General features: G+C 38.2%; 1 protein-coding gene across 1 annotated transcript in view; it reads left to right on the plus strand.

The window, feature by feature from the left end:
- The window catches only part of GREB1L (GREB1 like retinoic acid receptor coactivator), a 263,665-nt gene that overhangs the window by 92,076 nt on the left and 154,040 nt on the right, over positions 1 to 17,549 (plus strand).

Here is a 17,549-nt window from a genome sequence, read left to right on the forward strand (position 1 = left end):
TGCAGTGGCTTCTCTTGTTACGGAACACGGGCTCCTAGGCACGCAGGCTCCAGTAGTTGTGGCTTGCGGGCTCTAGAGCGCAGGCTCAGTAGTTGTGGAGCACGGGCTTAGTTGCTCTGCGGCATGAGGGATCTTTCCGGACCAAGGCTCGAACCGTGTCCCCTGCATTGGCAGGCGGATTCTTAACCACTGCGCCGCCAGGGAAGCCGCTAAAAGTAACAATTTTATACACCTCTTTCAAAAGGTTATTATAGATTATTAATTGCTTAATAAGTGTAACTTTATCAATTATTTTGGCTATTTTCAACATCTTAGTTTTGGGCCAATCTATAGAGTAGAACCATGTACTTCTAAGTGTCTCCAGATTGTTGTGTATTTTAAGTTCTCCTTGTCTCCTTTTGAAAATTATTCTTCTGTCTTCATTGTCAGTGTCAGATTTAAAGCTTCACTTTTTTTTTGTTTTGTTTTACTGTCATTGTCCTTGCCCCTGGCATCTCATTCCTTTTAGTCTGCCAAAAGCTAGGAATCATATAATCAAACTTCCTCCAAATGTGTCTAAAATGAGAGGAAACGAATTTGGGTGGGTGCCTGAGTGGCTCCCCTTGAGTGAAGTGCAGATACTTTCAGAATGTGAACTTTGTGCTGTCTGTTGTGTCTGTTTGTATACTTGTTTGCTTACTTTTAGACACTGGACTGTGTTTCCAGTAGTTGATAATTCTGGGTCAGTGACCCCTAGAGAGAGAAGTTGTTACTGTATTGGAATTGTTGGAAAATTTGAATGTGTACATACTTAATGCTTCTTACAAATACTGTTTAATGAAATGACTACACTCAGCACACAGATGTTCAGTTCATGTTTACTGAACCTAACTGAAGAAGCACTATATTATCCTGTTATTCTGGACAAGAGTAAAAGCTGCATTAGAGAACTTGGTTTGTGAGAGGTTGAGTGCAGATGCATCCCTATTTCCACGGTGTACTAGGGGAAAGTTAAATTTTGATAAATAGGAAAGGTATTATTCATATGCTAAAATAACAGGTAACTGGAAATTTTAGGTAACTGGCAATTTTTTTTTTAACATCTTTATTGGAGTATAATTGCTTTACAATGTTGTGTTAGTTTCTGCTGTATAACAAAGTGAATCAGCTATACATATACATATATCCCCACATCCCCTCCCTCTTGCATCTCCCTCCCACCCTCCCTATCCCACCCCTCTAGGTGGTCACAAAGCACTGAGCTGATCTCCCTGTGCTATGCAGCTGCTTCCCACTAGCTATTTTACATTTGGTAGTGTATATATGTCCATGCCACTCTCTCACTTTGTCCCAGCTTACCCTTCCCCCTCCCCGTGTCCATTCCTGTCCTGCCCCTAGGTTCTTCAGAACCTTTTCTTTTTCTTTTTTTTTTTAGATTCCATATATATGCGTTAGCCTACAGTATTTGTTTTTCTCTTTCTGACTTACTTCACTCTGTATGACAGTCTCTAGGTCCATCCACCTCACTACAAATAACTCAGTTTCGTTTATTTTTATGGCTGAGTAATATTCTATTGTATATATGTGCCACATCTTCTTGATCCATTCATCTGTTGATGGACACTTAGGTTGCTTCCATGTCCTGGCTATTGTAAATAGAGCTGCAATGAACATTGTGGTACATGACTCTTTTTGAATTATGGTTTTCTCAGGGTATATGCCCAGTAGTGGGATTGCTGGGTCATATTGTGGTTCTATTTTCAGTTTTTTGAGGAACCTCCATACTGTTCTCCATAGTGGTTGTATCAATTTATATTCCCATCAACAGTGCAAGAGGGTTCCCTTTTCTCCACACCCTCTCCAGCATTTATTGTTTGTAGATTTTTGCAGATGATGGCCATTCTGACCGGTGTGAGGTGATACCTCATTGTAGTTTTGATTTGTATTTCTCTAATGATTAGTGATGTTGAGCATCCTTTCATGTGTTTGTTGGCAATCTGTATACCTTCTTTGGAGAAATGTCTGTTTAGGTCTTCTGCCCATTTTTGGATTGGGTTGTTTGTTTTTTTGATTTTGAGCTGCACGAGCTGCTTGTAAATTTTGGAGATTAATCCTTAGTGAGTTGCTTCGTTTGCAAATATTTTCTCCCACTCTAAGGGTTGTCTTTTCATCTTGTTTATGTTCTCCTTTGCTGTGCAAAAGCTTTTAAGTTTCATTAGGTGCCATTTGTTTATTTTTGTTTTTATTTCCATTTCTCTAGGAGGTGCGTCAAAAAGGATCTTGCTGTGATTTATGTCATGGAGTGTTCTGCCTATGTTTTCTTCTAAGAGTTTTATAGTGTCTGGCCTTACATTTAGGTCTTTAATCCATTTTGAGTTTATTTTTGTGTATGGTGTTAGGGAGCGTTCTAATTTCTTTGTTTTACAGGTAGCTGTCCAGTTTTCCCAGCACCACTTATTGAAGAGGCTGTCTTTTCTCCATTGTATATTCTTGCCTCCTTTATCAAAAATAAAGTGACCATATGTGCGTGGGTTCATCTCTGGGCTTTCTATCCTGTTCCATTGATCTATATTTCTGTTTTTGTGCCAGGTAACTGACAATTTTTGTATAAAAATCAACCAGAAGAAAATTTTTGTTTTAACTCTTACTATTGAAAATGTGTCCAAGGGGAATTAGTCCACGTTCCTGCTCTAGAAGGAGACCATACCTGACATAAGCTAGTTGGTGCATATGAGGACTCTTCGGGGCTCCTAGGGTTACAGTTCTCAATAGCACTTGTCACTACATCGTGGTAGAGTTGTAGATTCTGATGACTTAATACACAAGACTAACTTTTCATCACTCTTAGGACACTCACTGGGATTTGAGAATGATTTTGAATAAAAATATTGGTAAGGGTTTGTCTTATTGATCTTTATGTCAAGTTTAGACATAATTTTATAGTTTTTGAGCTTCCTAATGTCACCTAATTAGTAGACAAGTTCTGTCTAAGTTTTATCTATTTCTGCCCAGTTAGGCTAGGGAAGCTGTCATAAAGGAGCTTATAAAGAAAATGTTTTTGTGGAGGTGAACCTTCTAGTCTGAAACTTTTTGATAAAATATTATCATAAGTTTATATAGATTGGCAGCAGTATGTGCTGTTCTTCATCTTTGGTGGATAAATAACTAAATATCTGCCACATTTCTCTCTGTACCTCTCTTATGTGCTTGAATCCAACTTAGACAGAAATTGAATTGAGTGAAATAATGGCCACACAGCTCAACACTATATGGCAGAGAATATTTATCGTGCTGGCTTATGGTGAAGATATAGCCATATAATTTTTGGTCCTCAATAAACTTAATAAATTGAGAGAGTCCACTGATAAGTAAAACTACTTACTAAATGTCCTCAAACAGAGAAATGGTTATATAAATGATGGTACATTCATATGGTAGAATTCTATGATAATCTTCAAAGATTGTCATAGATTATTTTTTAGTGTAACATCATAAATTGATTTTTAAAAGAGTGGTGTGTACAATATAATACCTACTTTTTTGTGAGAGAAATTATACACACATACACAAAAACTAAACCAAAAAAAAGCCCCTAAGATAATATAGGAAGAATGTTAAAAGGAGTTCTTTCTGCTGGAACTAGGTTTGACAATGAGCAACAAAGAGCTAAGAAATAGTGGCTTAAATAAAATAGAATTTATTTCTCTCTCACTTTTTAGGAACTCCCAGGGGAGATCATCTAGGCCTGAGATGGTCCCAGTCTCTTTCCATCTTTTGCTCTACTACTATGCCTTCCATTCCTAAAGACACCTCATGGTCCAAGGTATCTGAATGCTGGAGCTCCAAACATCTGGTCCACAATCCTTCCCCACTCTCAGTAGTAATTTTATATTCTTTTTATCAAAATGAATGTGCTGGGTAATCATGTAGTGTAGTGAATAAACCAAGGTGCTTTTCATTAAAATGTCATTCATTTTGTTTACATTTGTAACACCTTAGTTAATTGTTAATACAAATCATCTTTTAATCTGACGTAGCTCATAAAACTATAATGTGACACTAAGCCTGCTGCTACCTTCTGAAAAGTACCCATGTTTGGCCTGGACCTCTAATGTCTGAAACTGATCATTAAGCAATGATCAGAGTTTAGAAACTTCCTTAGCAGTAAAATGAAGGTATCAAGTGGCCTGTTGTTCCTTCTTCCTCTTTCTCCAAACGTCCTCTCATTTCCCATTTGGCACATATAGCCTTTTGGCAGATGTCTGCTCTTCCTTTTTTCTTTTTTCGCCTAGTTGTCTCATCCTAACAGACTTGTCTAGCCACAAAACCCATTGAGCCATTCATTTTATAAAATAAACCATGAAACTTTGAATTTCTGGGGCAACCGTTAAAATTAGAATTAATAGTGGGTGTCATAGGATTCCCTTGGAAAGGATGTAGAAGTAAAGGAATACCCTATTAATGGCAAATTGAGAAATGTTATTTTCCTAAAGTTTTAATCTATTCTTAAATTCTCTCCTGGGGAGTCCAGGTGTTAGTGACATAGGGCAAACAAAAATCCTTCAGGCAATCATATGACAGTCTATAAAGGTATCAAATTAACATATTGTACACCTTATATTTACACAATGTTATATTTCAAATATATACAATTTTAAAAATTAAAAAAACTGAATTCACATTAAACCCATAAAAACACAAAAACAAAAACTAATCAATAAATTAATCTGCAGTGTGATGTTAAATAAGAAAAATAAAAGGCCTTCAGGCATGTTATTCTACAAATTCACACACACAGAAACAGGGCAACTCTTCCTTTACCACCCCTCCAAATTAATGGCATGATATTTACCCCAGTGCTCAAATTAGAAACTTCCCAGTTATCCAGGGCTTCTCCCCTCCTCACGTTCTGTGTCCAATAAGGCACTGAACCCAATCAATTCAGCATCCTACTAAGTCTTGAATAAATGACATCTCATCTCCACTCTCCTTGTTAGCCCTTAACTGTCTCCTGCCAGACCATTCTAATCTTACCAAGCTCTCTACTTTTTGACTGTTCCTCTTCCTGTTCCCATTCCAATGTCTTCCATTTGGTTCCATGTATTATCTTTTTGAAAAACAAATTTGACTGTGTCACTCTTTTGCCTACAATCTTTAAGGACGCCCTGTATCTGTTAAATGTTTTTCCTTTACAAGCCTAATTGCCTTTCTTGGCCTAGCTTCACTCTCTAGCCTAACTTGTTGGCATTTTGCCTTCATGCACTCTATGACTCAGACACACATACGATGTGACACCTACTTCTTTCACCCCACAGTTCCTTTATGTGAAACCCCCCCTTCTCTGTCATGCAAACTCCTGCTCATCTTTGAAGTCCTAACCACGTGCCGCCTCCACCCTCACTCCAGTCTTCTCGAAAACTATGCATGTTCTCTCTAATACTGTATGTAATTGTCACGTCAGTCACCCTGAGCTGTGAACTTCTGGATGATACTGTTTTATTCCCGGATGTATCCTCAGCATCTGTCATGATGCTTGGCAACTACAGGAACAAAATAAGTATTCGTTGAATTGAGTGGAAATAAAAACAAGTACAGAATGTGCTTTGTGTATCTCAGTAAGACCCCAATCTGAAAACAGTGCCAAGATAACCAGGAAACCAGGTGGTGAAGCTGAGCTGGATAAAGCAGAATGATGCTCACACAGGCCTGCAGTAGTTCAGAATCCTGAGAAATTGGGACTTCCCTGGTGGCGCAGTGGTTAAATAATCCTCCTGCCAATGCAGGGGACATGGGTTCGAGCCCTGGTCTGGGAAGATCCCACATGCCACGGAGCAACTAAGCCTGTGCGCCACAACTACTGAAGTCTGCGCGCCTCAACTACTGAAGCCTGCGCGCCTAGAGCCCGTGCTCTGCAACAAGAAAAGCCACCACAATGAGAAGCCTGCACACCGCAACAAAGAGTAACCCCCGCTGGACTCAACTAGAGAAAGCCTGTGTGCAGCAATGAAGACCCAACACAACCAAAAGTAAATAAGTAAATAAAATTGATTCTTTAAAAAAAAAAAAAAGGAATCCTGAGAAATTGTTGCTGGCCCCCGTGTCACCCTGGCCTGCTCTGTTCTTTGCTTGTTCTGCCTAATTTCCTCATTCCTTTCTCTCAACAGCTCCAAAGTGTCCATTTAGCTCAATCTATTGGGTCTGCTCCTTCCTTAGCACTAAAGGTTACTATATCGCACACACGTGTGTGTGTGTGTGTGCGTGTGTATGTGTGAAGATAAACTCCCAGAAATAGAGCTGGGTGTGCCCATCTAGAGAGTTGTGTGAATGAGGGGAGAAAAAGTGCAACAGAGAATGTCAAATAATCCATTGTTTTGTATTGAGTGTTTGCCAAGCATCAGGTTTTACATTTAATCCTCACAACAACACCCTGTAAGGTATAGACACCATTATTATTCCTACTTTACAGATGAGGTAACTGAGGCTAAGAGAGACTGAATCGTGTGCACCCTTGGAAGTGGGAGAGCTCGGATCCAGTCAATGCATGTCTTAATCTAAAGGCAGTTCTGTGAACATGATTAGTCTTAAATATTTGTAATGGACCACATTATAACTGATCCTCATCTTACAAAGATATCTCTGAAGGGCAAAAGAATGAAATGTTTGTTTTCCCTTTAGTTTTTGTGAACACTGGTGGGTTTTATTTTGTTTGGGGCTTTTTTTTAAAAGACTTTATTTTTTTAGAGCAGTTTTAGGTTCATGGGAAAATTAAGAGGAAGGCACAGAGATTTCCCATATACACTGGTAGGTTTTCTTATCAAGGATTTAACTCCAAGGTTCATTATAGGAAAGAGGATATTCCTATTGAACTTGGACTTTTTAAAATTGAAGTATAGTTGATTTATAATATTATATTAGTTTCAGGTATACAACATAGTGATTCAGTATTTTTAGAGATTATACTCCATTAAAAGTTATTACAAGATAATGACTAAAATTCCCTGTGCTATACACTATATCCTTGTTTCTTATTTATTTTATGCATAGTAGTTTGTATCTCTTAATCCTCTACCCCTAATTTTCCCTGTGCCTTCCCTCGACCCTTTGGTAACCACTATTTTGTTTTCTCTATCTTGAACTTGGACTCAAACTCAAGGACCTCATTGCTTTTTTACCCAGAGTGTATGGGAAGACTTGCCTGTCCCGGTCCTGCATCCTACACACCTGGCCTTGGGCAGCACTAATGGCCTATTACTCAAGTTCCATTCTAACCAGTTAGTGTTTATTGATCTTGACAAGATTCTGTACAATATATAATTGGCAAACAAAAGTGATGGGGATTGATTCTTGGCTACCCTCCCTGCCCCCCAACCTCCGCTCCAACACACACAATCTTGTTGCAAAGACAAGTTGTTCACCAAAGAACTACTGACCAACAAAGTGGAGCTAGCTGTTGGTGATGTGAGCCCTTGAGAGATTTGTGGGTCCTCGGCTGGTGAGGGAACGTTTCAGAGTCCCCTCTGGGCTGCTCGCCTGCCTTTCCGATCTGGCCCTCTCTCCTGGGTGACTTTTACTACCAGCTCATTCTCTGTTGACTTCCAGCTTCTCTACATTCAGACTCTGGGCTATATTCTATATTCCAATTGTTTAGAGTCTTTATCCACAAGGATTTTCCTAGGTCTTTATCCTGGATAGAGCTCTTTTTTCCTAGATCTTCAAAAGGATAACCAGTCCTGAACATAACCCTATAATTTAAGAAAAACCGAAACTAAGCCACTCTTTGCAGAACACGTGGGTCCTGGCTTTGGGCCACCTGTCAGTTGCGGTCCTTCCCTGGATGAGGCAGGTCAGCTGGAGAAGAAGCCTCATGGTGGGTCAGGCAGTGGCAGCCTGTCCTTCTAACCATGCCCAGGGGAGCACCAATGAGCCAAGTCCCTGGCCTATGGGCTGGCCTCACTGTTTGGGGATTGGAAGGATAAACAAATATTTTCACAGGGTGCGTCCAGAACTGAGTAGTCAAGGTCACTGTGGTGCAAACAGAACACATGGTGTCAGTGTGTCCCAGTGTCTGGGCTTAAGTGGCCTTTCTTGGCAGCATCTATAAAGAACACAGAGCATGCCGTAACCTCTGCTGTTGATATTGGGTGTCCTCTTACAGCTTAGTGAGATTTCTAGATCTGTTTCCATTTCACGTAGGTCACTTTGTAAGTGGAGCCAGGCTTGCATTGTCCTTGGTAGGGCCTTTGCCCAGCATGCCTTGCTCCTCTACTTGGAACTGACCCATGGTACTTTGGTTCATTAGTTCTACCCAAGGAAGTAGCAGGTACTCACAAGGAGCCTCAAATGGCCTTTGGTTTTCTTTCACAGATGGGAGTAAGAACACATAGACATACCTACATCTCTCTTTGAAAAAACTTTACTGGGATGAGTCTGAAAAAAAAATTTAAGGACGTTTTTTGTAGTACTTTTTTCTTTGCCGCACTTGATTTTCTTGGATGGTGACACATGCAGTTCGGGGGGAGTTCTTTCCAGATAACCATGATGTAGGTAAGAAGTACTGAGTGACTGTTAGGATAAGAAGTATCAGAGTTTTCTTGTTTTTTAATGGGAATGTCCATCTACATACAGTATAGTATATAACGCTTTCTAATATATGTATGCTGTTTCATAACTTTGAGAGTTTTCTTTTTTGTAAGTAGACATCAGGCTAACTGCAAAGTTTTATCTGGCTTCAAAATCAGTGCCTTGTCATTAGTAAACTTCACTTACTAGTTTTAGTCAAGTCTAAGCTGCACAATGGTTGAATTGGTGACTATTATATTTGTTTAACTGCTGTAAAGTAAGTTTGCAACAATAGATGCTCACACTTAAATAGGCCTGTGGAGCATTGGGGCCCTATCAATCATGCAGAGATTTCCCTCCTGCTGTCCTTTCTGATGGACAATTCTGCTGATGTGGATATTCAAAAAGAAGGGATCAGGAAGAACAGATGATGGATAAAGACAATCTTCTGTCTTGAGAGGAAATCGGAGAAATCCTTTTAAGGAATTCCTTTGTCATGGTGTCAGAAGATTAATTATGCTCGTGTGAGAACAGCTTTCTCATTGGGTGAAAAGAGACATTATCCTTCTGACTTGTGACAGAAGATTTTCAAAGAAAGAGAGTTAAAGATTTCAGCTACTCTGAAATCTTTTATTCTGTTGCCTTCTAAGCATCCTCCAGGACCGTTGGATTACATCCATGACATTGTGATACTCAACAAGTAATTAATGAATCAGGAATTTCTGCTTTAAGCAACTCCTCCTCCTGTTCCTCATGCAAATCTCTTCAGAGGCCTTAATACCAGAGTTTGTGCGTCAGATTTTAAAATAACATAATAATAGTACAAGTGATAACTTATTACAAGCTAGGAATGGCATCTTGTTATAGTAATGTAGAAGAAGAGACCCTGCAGTACAATGTAAAACTTGTATAACAGATTAATAAACACAGTTTTTAACTGGGCAAATAATTCTATAATCTGAAAAGGTATCCTTAAAAAAATCAACTCCTTATTGTATAATTTAACCTGCTTGTAAATAGTGATACTCTTTAAGATATTTACCTTCCTTGAAACCTCTCTGAGCCTGACAAATCAGTATTCAGAAAAACCTTTGAAAGTTAGAGACAAAATACATTGCATAAAATATTACAACAGTAAAATTGTTTCAGATAACTTTATTTTCCAGATAACTTTAAACTTAAAGCAGTTAAACTTAAAAAAAAATTGTTTCAGTGAAAGATCTTCCTTAAAATACATTACTTAATACTCTGTCTTTTAAATAATGCACATTAACTTACTCAGGGTCCTGATTATAAAGACCTACAGTTGTGCTGCACTGAAATACAATGATGTCCTCAGTGACTGTTGAAGTATTTAGGGTAGGGTTGTTTGCCTCTATGCTAAATGGCCTGAGCAGCCATATTTTTATTTTTACTGTCTACTTTTAATAGATATGGAGTCTCTTCCCTTCAGATAAATTATTACTTCTCCTTGGAATCTGTGCATCATGTGGCTGGTAAACTGCTATTTGACTTTATACCTGAGGGTCGCCTGTACCTACAATACAAACCAGTTACATTCCTTTCATTACATTGCTGTAAATTTTTATTTTTCTCTTATTTCTGGTTACGTGACTGGTTCTAGGCTAAGTGGTTGAGGATTCCCAGAAGTCTGATGTCTGGAAGGAGGCATTACTGTGTACACACACATGCACGTACCCACATGTATACACATGCACATATGCATGTGTTTACTTACTAATTGTATCAAATATTGATACGGTGTATAATGTATTGTTTTAGAGGCTCTGCGAATGTGTATCACCAGTGGCAGGCTTTTATATCCCAGCCTTAAGAATAGATCTGCAGTGACCATCTCACTGTAGACACTTCTTCCCTACCTTTCCTGGGACCCCAACACTAATGCTGTAAAATGGTAGCTACACCATGGTTTTAAATAAAAATCAACTACTAGATTGCATGGCAAAAAAAGTCTTTAAACTGAGCATTAAATATTAGCTGATGTTAGTAATTGTAAGTTTTGTAGTAACTGTAGTAATTGTAGGACCAGATTCAGATCTTTGTGAGAGTTCATAGCCAAGACTAAGTGAGTTTTATTTTAATTCACACTTGATAGTCATACTTAGATGAATAGATTTAAGTTCAAACTTTGGGATTCTTGACTTTCAGGCAGGATCTAAAATTTGAGGTATTACCAGTCTATTTTCAGTTTGAATTTTTGAAGCTGATAAACCAAAGTGATGATTTTCTTGAATACATATGTTTAAGAAACAGTTCTAAGAAATAGAAATCTGGGGAGTAGATGGAATACCTTTTCTCCTTCCTTTATAAAGAGAATATTTTGTGTTTTGTCTTTCTGAAAGAAAAATCATTCTGTTATGCCACTCTTGCCCTCTCTTTTAGCAGGATGAGTTAACCTTTGAGAGGGCTTTAATTAAAACTGGAGATAATTCATCTCAATGACATAGAACATTTGAAGAAAAAAAAAACCAGTTTACTAATTAATAAAATATAGCCAGTTATGTTTCTCTCTGTCTTTCTGACCCTGCCATTAAAGGAGAACAATCAATTCAGCACCACCAGCTGCATAAATTCAATGGAAAAGAACTTCAGGTTTTCTCCTTCCTAAACCCTTGCTGAGTTGTTCTGGCAGTACATAAAAGTGGGTCATTTGTACCTAAAATACTTTACTGATGCTCCATTAATCTTAGTGATGTTGTTCTTTTTTTTCCTGCCAGAAGTGGGATGAGGGGATACTATGGGGGAAGGAGAGGAGGTCAGCTTTTTAAAAAATGGATATGTAAACAGATAATAAGGGAAGGTCACTTAATATTTTGTAGCCTGGCCTTTTTGATAATGAATACATGATTGAAATACTAATGATTGTTTTGTGGCATATTTTATATTATTTATTAGTAGCATATCATACTTCAGCATTAAGAGGAATGTTTCAACAATTTGTGAAAAAGATAGCGTGTGTCTTTGCATATATACCAAGAAGATCTTCAGTTTAGAAACAAATGATGTGCCAGACCAAATTACTGTGAAAAGATAGATGAATCAAGGACAAAAGATGTTTTTCTCTGGATATTTTGTTTTCAATGTGAAAGCTTTATCACTCTGCTTCTTGTACACAATGATTAAAAGGGATAATAGACTAAGACTTGAGAGTTTCTCAACTGTTAGATGTTCAAATGAATCTTGTGAGACCTTGAATAAAGTCTCTATAATGTGCTTTGCATTTCCTAAAATAATTTCGTTAATAAATCGTTTTCCATCTAAACAGAGAATGCTAGATGAGCAAGGCTGCCTTGACCTCCCCTCTTGATCTTCTCTGTAGATTGGCAGGTTTCAAAGGTTAAACTAGCTATAGATGAAGTGTAATCATTAGTGACTTGGCTTCTTTCCAGATCCCTCTGGAAACTGCAATAGCCAACTTTGTTCATTTATTAAGAAAAAAAAAGAGAAGTCATTCCATGAGCAGTTTGGAATGGGAAGCAGGCACTGTCTCCTTCCTTCTTACCTAAATAAACAAGCTAAATGGAAAAATAAACTTAACTTCTTCACATCCGGTACAAAGCTTCCTCTTTTGTTGAAAGTTCACATGCTCCCTTTGCCATGCCTGGTTGTGTGAATCAGGTGTCTTCCTTCCTTCTGTAAAGTGACTTGTGTCACTATAATAAGGAAAGACCCTGGCTGCTCTCACAGTCCAAGAACATCATTATATAGAAACAAACAAAATAAAGCCCTCAGCACTGGGAATGACATCAGATGATGTTCGACCCAAGCTCCCACATACCTGTTAGTAGTAAACTGACAGGACCTTGTGACAGTGATAACGGCCAGAAATCCAAGTAAGCAAACAAATTCTGCTGGGTACCCCTTACATTGAGTCAGATTATACTTATTTGTGTGCATGAGCTCAACTTAATGTGACTAATTTTTCCATTTGTTTCCCTTTATGGCATACACCAACTGTGGCGAGCAAGATGTCACAGGCAGCAGTACCATGATTTCTGAGGCACACTGGCATTTACTAACCACCAGGATACTGTGGGTGGTCAAGATTTATCTTTGCAGATTCCCCAGTATGTCTTTTTATTCCCACCTCCACCCTCCTGTGCTCCTGGACCACTTTCTGAGGATTCCTCTTCTTTCTGGCTTTCTTTCTCTAATGAAAGACTTTAATAATTGGTATTTAATAATGTTGCAATTTTTCTGTTTAACTTTTCCATGAAATGGGAGTATCATTTGCAGCCTCCTTTACCTCAATGCCACAGACTTGATGCCTCTTATTTCATAGTTGAACATTCCACAATGTTCTTTAGAAATATACCCTTCATCTAATGCAGAATCCAATCATTACTTAAAGTTTGGTTAGAAGCCATTTTGAAAGGAAAAGTGGAATACAAAACCTAGAGGAGTTGGGTTTTTTCCTTTGGATCCTAAGCATAATATTTTATCCCAATGATGTTTATGAAGTTTTATGAGAACAATACTTCCCAGGACGTTGTTGGGATTCTTTTATTTGTTTTCAGTGTTACAATTGAATGATTTTTTTTTTTTTTTAGGTATTATAGTTAAAAACTTAGTGGATAAACAGTGTTTATAATTTTTATTTTTTTTTTAAAGCACTTTTTTTTCTTTTTTATAGCTACTTTATTTATTTATTTTATTTTTTATTTTTGGCTGTGTTGGGTCTTCGGTTCATGCGAGGGCTTTCTCTAGTTGAGGCAAGTGGGGGCTACTCTTCATCGCGGTGCGGGGACCGCTCTTCATCGCGGTGCGCGGGCCTTTCACTATCGCGGCCCCTCCCGTTGCGGGGCACAGGCTCCAGACGCGCAGGCTCAGTAGTTGTGGCTCACGGGCCCAGCCGCTCCGTGGCATGTGGGATCTTCCCAGACCAGGGCTCGAACCCGTGTCCCCTGCATTAGCAGGCAGATTCTCAACCACTGCGCCACCAGGGAAGCCCTATAATTTTTATTTTTAATGCTCTTGTTCCCTGCTAGGGCCAGCCTGAAAGGAAATGGTAAAGGTCAAATGCCACCGGCATCCAAGTAATGGTGGGCCGGGTGGACCTGATGATTATCCCTGGGGCGAGTTTTTGTTGTCCTGGCAAAATGGCCTTTTCTAACTCTCTTCTGCCCTCAGGTACCTCCTCTGAGCATAACCACAGAATGGCAAGGGGCTTAGCAGGCACCATCACTAGTTTGTTTCCATTTTCCAAAGGAGGAGATTGAAGCACAAAGCAGTCTAATATCCAGCCCTAAGATAAGGCAGCAAAGTTTTAAATTTTCTTTTCAATGTATTTGGCTAACTGTTACAAGTAAGCATCTTGTTTAACAGTCATACACACTTTTGATCTCTTTTCTTATTCAAATAAGTAGTTTTCAAACTCTAATGTCATAGAATCATGTGGGGTTAGGGTTGCCTATTTGCTAAATCTGGCAGTGCTTTCTAAAGGGGTGTTCAAATTCAGTTTCCTCGGTCCTTCCCTAGAACCAGTGACTTGTAAATCTCTGAGGGAGAAGATAAGGAATGTACAGAGTAAACATGTTCTTCAGGTGATTCTGTTGTAGTCCTTGAACTAGACTTTGTGAAAAACTCATCTAAAGGATTCTGAGCTTAAAGGGTGTCTCAGTGGCCACACTGGTTTCATCAGGAAAATCAGTAGTCAATCCAACTAGGTTTTCTATTTTGTTACATTTGGGTCAAGTATAGCCCATGCTGCAGCAGCTGCTGAAACAAAAGGGAACATCCATTCTGTTCTTCCTCACTGTGCCTCCTGATTTCTCGTTCAGCACTTTCTACCACCATCACCATCTGACCTGCAGAATGACCTTCAGAGCCTCTCTGGGCCTCCAGGTCAGCAGGACTGATTCATTCCACCTTACTTGGCTCTTGGTTGCCTCTATCCATAGCTGTGATCACTTTTCTCCATGCTTTTTCTTCCTAGGATTCTCCATAGTTTCTTTACTTTATATCAAAAATAAAGAGCACTTCGCCTTCCAACTAGGCCATTGCTCCACATTCCTCGGGTCCATTATATGTATTACCTCTCAACAAAGATTTTCTCAGGGTAGGTAATAGAATGAAAGCTTATAAGGGAGAGTGAAGATCATATTCCTTGATGAAAAATTGTCATTCTGGGTTGTTTTAAATTTATCTTATTAGAAAATTTGATGATTAAAAAATGCAACTGAAGTGGCTCATTAAATTACACGTATTATCGGAAAAAAAAAATGCAACTAAGTAGAGTCAAAATGTACTTAATTGTGTAGTCATATAAGAGTGAGGTAGGAATCCACCCCCCCTTTTTTTTTTAGTCTGACTTCTGTAGTAAACCAAGAATAACTTTTAAAATTGTTTTAAAATCTAAAGCAATTCCTTATGGATGTCATTCTAATCTCAGAATTCTCTAAATAGGGATTTTCACAATTTGTGTAAGTAAGCTCATGTTTAACCAGCTAAAATTTGTTAGTTCTCTCTTGAGTTTTAATTAACAATTTTGATAACAGTTTGGGCCATTTCATATATTCTCTTCTGTTGCTATAGAGAACACAGTGTGACTTAGCTTGAAGAGCATGACATATAGGGTTTAAAGGTTGTAGGTTTGAATCTCAGGGCTGCAAATTTTCTCAAAAAACTTACTCAATCTTTCGGAGTCTGTATTTAATGAATATAGTATGTATCTTAGCATGTTACTGTGAGGATTAAATGAAGTAAAGTGTATCCATGTTCCCTGTATAGTTCTGAGGTGTTGTTTAGAAATTTTTGGTTAATTTAATTATTGGTTATATCTAATGACAATTAGGAAATCTTTCTCAACCTGAGACCTAGACAAGATTTTAGGCAAGGTCTGTTATTTTCATGAGCTTTTCTTTGGCCAACCTAAAATAATCACATTCTTATAAAGATCTGGAACCTAGGACATTACAATTGGGTTTTACTTTTGTTCTCATTGCCTTTTTTACCAATAAAAGATACTTTATTGATGAACTTCAAGGGCAGTATATCCCTCTGGCAACTACCCTAAGTGGCATGGGTTTGTTGGATTGTATTTTTTTTACTTCCTTTGCTTGCTTCTAAGATCTCTCTCAGTTCAGCCCATGCTCCTTATCCCACCCACAGGAGCTGATGATAAAGGAATGTAATGTGGTCTCCACCAGCACAACCCCTCACGTAGCAGCACAATAGAAAAAAACATTAGTTCTGGAGTCAGAGGGCATGCATTTGAGGACATCCATCAATTTGGCTGTTTATGAGTGTGGTGATCATACAGAGATTAACTGAGATAATATACATGCATGAAAGAACTCTGAAGCATTATTCTTCCTATGGTTAGGGATTTATATAAGGAAGGGTATTAACATTTATTATATGCCTGATATATGCCAGGTGCTTTGCATATATTATCTTCTCTGTTTTAACCCTATGAAGTAGGAGATATTATTCCCATTTTGCAGATAACTAGCCTCAAGCCACATGATTGTAAAGTATTATAGCAGAGCATGATTTGAATCAGATTTATCACTCACCACACTGCCTCTCTTTATTGCTTTAGGAGCAGCACAGGTCAGGCCTTCTTGGTCCTGCCTCCTGAGTATCAAGGAGAGAGGGAAGGCGTAGATGAGAAAATGAAGGAGACTCTCCATGTATGCAGTCAGCAAATAAGGAGGCATCTGAGAAAATACACTGTCACTGACTTGACAGGGTCCTCATCTACTACAACCAACTTGCAATGTGGCTCAACCACAAGTCCCTTTATCTCCCTACTTCTTTTTTCCTCTGTCAAATAAGGGGGGTTGGCTGATTATTTATTTGTATAAATATTATAAGAATTTTAAACCTTACTATAATTTTATCATGATGATTACATAATGTTTAAACCTAGAAGAGTGGAGAAGCCAAAAAGCTTTTCGGAATTCAGACTCACGGACCTTTTCCAATGTTTTTCCACTTGAACACAAATGAAGTCAAAAGTTTTCACCTGGCCTAAAAGCCTCAGGTGATACCACCCCATTAGGTGTAAACTGTTTACTTCTGTGTCTGTGCAGCTTTGCTTATGACCCTATTAGGGTCTGACAAAACACTGGGAGCACCTCTCAAAGGGAAAGTGGGAAAGTGGGAGCTGAGCTGTTTTTGTTTTTGGTGAGGGGTTGATTATTATAATCAAATAAAACCGACGATGAGCAGTTAATTTTCAAAAAATAAAATTTACAGGGAAAAGTTATCATTATTATATCAATTTTGGCTTTAGGATTTTAGGACTGTTTAAATTATCAGAACCACTTTTGCCCATCTGCTTACCTGCTACTGATAAAGGGGGTCTCTAAATACATTTGTACAATTTCAGACTGATTGATGGTCTGAACACCTGAAAATGTTGAGTGTAAGGCCATTTTGTCTAATCTTACACATATGTGGCCATGTCTCTTTACAGGACTTTCAATAAGTAATTGTTTCTATTTTACATCAGTGTTATTAGTCTTAGCAATATGGATTCTTTAGTGAATAAAATGGCAAACAATAGTGGAAGTTATTAAATATATTTAACATAATTTCTTAATTGCCCCCCTGTACAATAAGAAAACAAATAACAGCAAATCTCAGCCTTCTCCACATGGAAGTAAGTTTTCCTTTCACATTTTCAAATTTAAGTATCTAAGTTGCATCTGAGTTTAAACTTTGCAACAAAAGCGAAACAAGCATGTAGTGATGGAAAATATTCAGGAAATTGTACCATGGCCTAATATTTTGCTTCTTTTCTTATTGACCATTCATACCCCAAAATTGTTACATATTTTCTTTGTAAATGAGGTAACAATGTGGAAGAAAAGTCACTTACAGTTGGAGAGATTTGAGCTTTTCTAGTTGGTATTTAAAGTAGCACTCGTAAGTAGAGTGGTAAAATTGAAATGATGTGTACAACAAATTTTAAAGTCATTATAGCCCTTCAAAATGTCAGGAAGAGTAAAAGGGAAAAGGCCCATGTGTCTGGTTCATGAATT

Source organism: Balaenoptera musculus, chromosome 14 (genome assembly GCF_009873245.2).
Source record: "Balaenoptera musculus isolate JJ_BM4_2016_0621 chromosome 14, mBalMus1.pri.v3, whole genome shotgun sequence".
NCBI lineage: Eukaryota > Metazoa > Chordata > Mammalia > Artiodactyla > Balaenopteridae > Balaenoptera > Balaenoptera musculus.